This window comes from Dermatophagoides pteronyssinus, unplaced genomic scaffold, assembly GCF_027571235.1.
Source record: "Dermatophagoides pteronyssinus isolate colony J.1.1.1.1 unplaced genomic scaffold, Derpt_VIB-CSIC_2022.12 sq0007, whole genome shotgun sequence".
Classification (NCBI taxonomy): Eukaryota; Metazoa; Arthropoda; class Arachnida; order Sarcoptiformes; family Pyroglyphidae; genus Dermatophagoides; species Dermatophagoides pteronyssinus.
This window is the reverse complement of record NW_027461531.1, coordinates 903,810-907,199: the sequence shown is the minus strand read 5'-3', so window position 1 is coordinate 907,199 and position 3,390 is coordinate 903,810. Positions and strand designations below refer to the sequence as shown.

The 3,390-nt window shown below is 25.2% G+C and overlaps 1 long non-coding RNA gene across 1 annotated transcript; it reads left to right on the top strand.

Annotated features, from left to right (window-relative positions):
• The first annotated feature begins 1,227 nt into the window (after positions 1-1,227).
• On the top strand, positions 1,228-2,120 carry LOC142645178 (uncharacterized). Its single transcript, XR_012846342.1, has 2 exons — positions 1,228-1,871; positions 1,941-2,120. It is a non-coding gene; the product is annotated as an uncharacterized LOC142645178 (long non-coding RNA).
• Positions 2,121-3,390: the final 1,270 nt, after the last annotated feature.

Here is a 3,390-nt window from a genome sequence, read left to right as displayed (position 1 = left end):
GGATAAAAGATTTCTTTCATATTTCTTTTTTTTTGCAAACAAAAAAAAACCTTGTAATTCTTTTGTTATATGTTTGACGTTGACAATCAAAACATCAAAATGATGATGGCACCCTAAAATAAAATTGGCAAAATATATTTTGAATATATTTTGCAACAACAAATTGCTCCATATTATAAATATATCTGGCATCAAATTTCTTAGCTCCTCTCTTTTTTTTCAATATATTTTTCACCCAATTATTATTCAAATTTTTTTTCCTTCTCCCTTCATCATCATCTTTATTGTCTAATCACATGTCAAATATGACATCAAACAGATTTTTATGCAAAAAAATTTTTTTTCCATCATTGATTGATGTATACATGGCGATTTGGATTTCTAAAATACAACAACAACAACGACGAGAGAAACGGGACCAACCTTCTATTGTTTTCTTATTGCTTTGATATGAAAAAATTCAATTTTGGTTCAATTGTTCGTCATTTTTTTTCTTTGAACCCGATCAATCCATACGTGCACACACACAATTAGCCAATCAATTTTTCTTCAATAATAATGATTCGTTTTTGATTGGCCATATTACATTAATCCATTCATAATAATCCAATGTAATGTTTTGATTTTTATGATATTTTGATGAAAAAATGATTCAGCATTTAATTATCTACATTTAACAGTGAAGAATTCATTTTAGTTTTTAATAACGGAAAAAGCGGTTCATCATTCATAGTTTTAGTGATTAAATTTGTCTAAAATTTCATCATGTCAATAGTATTCATTAGATGGTTTCACTCTGGTTTGTAGTTGTTGTTGTTGTTGATTAGGTGATTGATCGATCAGTCTTTTTTTCAATTGAATTTAATCCTTTTTATTTGGAAATACTGAGTATTATATAATAACATTGATGATGATATATAACTATTTTTCAAGCACCCTGTATGATTTATATCACTAAATACAATTTATTTTTGAATTAAATCTCAAAGTTTTTGTTTTCATTTGATTCTATTCAATCATCAATTACAAATTGTACAAGTGTAATTCATTTTATTTTAGATTTTTTCACCACCCCATCACCATAAATGAATTAATGTTATGAACAACAAATGTAAAAACAACAAACATGAACAAAACAAAAAGAAAGAAAAATTCAATTTGATTTGATTGAATTTTTTTGTTTTCGTTTTGTTTTTTGGTGTTCGAATTTCGAGAATTTATTCCCCAGTTTTTTTTCATTCCAAATTTTCGTCTATCGTGACTTGCTATAATTTTCTTTCAAAATTATTCTATTACACTTTTTTTTGGTGAATTGTTATTACAAACCATAATCGAAAATCAATTCTTGATTGTATGTGTTTCTCATTCTTTTTTTTCTCAAGTCAATTCTGTGTAAAGTCGACCAACAATCACTCGATTCATCAATTGCATCATTTAATTCCATTTTCGGATTGTATTTTTTTCTATGTTTTCATATGGTATTCGCTTTGTATCACTGTATTTTTTTCTTCAAATTCTTTATGTTTTGTCCAACAAACAAAATAGCACTCATTTTAATTAGACGAATAAACGAAAAAAAAAATTTGGGTTATTTATTAGATAACAAGAAAAAACACACACCACATTCCATAAAGAAAAGATAGGGAAATAAAAGTAATGAACGATTTGTACTGATTTCCAAAACCCCTTGCACTATATATTCCGATAACCGTCATTAGCATCATTATCATTATATCAATATATCGTTAATAGCTTCCACATTCATTCTTTTTAACAGCAACAACGAACGTGAAAAAAATCAACGCTATTAATACTTTAATTGGATTGTATATATGGCCAGTTAAATTATTGAAAATTGTTTTTCCATTTCGGTAAGTTTTTGTTTTAATGATTTTTTAATTTTATTCCATTGTTTTTTCTGTTGTTGTTTTGTTTTTTAGATTATTATCATCAAAAAATAAAATCCACCTACACACGACGACGTTTCGGAAACAAAATTTTTTGATCGATTAAATCGATTTCAATTATATTGATTATTCAATAAACGATTTGAATGAATATAATTACATATTTTCTTCTCTCTTACATTGAATAAAATTTGTTGTTTTTTTTTCGATTGATTTTAATAATAATGTTGTCTTATATTATATTCGATATCGGATATGAAATGATAAATTTGCATAAAACATATTTTATTTTATAATAAAATTGTTGTTGTTGTTGTTGTTATTTAAAGAAAAAAATTTATTCACAAGAATGATGGCCACACCAATTGACAGCACAAAATATATGCGTGTGTGTGTAAATGTGTGTGGGTAATCATTCAACAAAAAGAATCTATGATAATGTCATGAAGAATATAGATTACTGAAGAAAACAACCAAATCAAAACGAACAACAACAACAAAAAATGCAAATAAATCTTAGCCAACAAAATAATATTCATTGAATTTTGTTTGAATGAAAAAAAAATTCCTTTTCGAACAACAACAAAATAATGAAAAAAAATTCTAAAGAAGATTTTCAAAAAGTTTAAAATATAAGCATGAAAAAAATTATCATTTGTTTGACAGGTGAATTTGAGAATATCACCCATGATGATGATGATAATATCTAATACTATAGTGGTGAATGGTGGTCATCTCACACACACACATTTATCATGTTTATAATCCACACACACAAAAAAAATTTTGCAAGCTAATATTAATTACATAGGTTTATCATCAAAAAAAATAGACATTATTAATAAAAAGGTAGATTTTTATTTTTTTCCATCCATCTTTTCTCTCCCCAATAAATAATAATAATAGCTTGATTATTACCAAACAAACAGAAAAAAATATGAAAAACAACACGAAGCAATTACTTTGTATCAGACCGAAAAAAAATAAAATATATAGTCAATCTATCCTTATGTCAAAAATAAAGATGATGATGAAGAAGAAGAAAAAACCAGCAATTGGTTATCCTAGATATATTAAATTAAATAACGTTTATACGTATGTATGTCGAAAAAGATGATGATGATGATAAACAGATTATGGATTTTCATATTTTCCATACCATAGTATTATGCTATTATTATAAATCAAATCTACTGTCAAATCTGTGGCTATTCAAATTTATATTCGAACCACTCCTATAAATAAAGGGTTGTCCATTATATATTAAAACCATAGATCGATCAATTTATCAATCAATCGATCTATTATATTTGATTATTTTGTTGTAATAATAATGATATGGATGAATAGATTCTTCTATTCAATCTTTAATGAATAAATTTTTTCCTATGTGTTCATTTTGAATTTCAAATTTTTATTTCAAAGATGATAAATGAATAAAATGTAATTGTAACTTTATCATATAATTTTATAATTAATATAT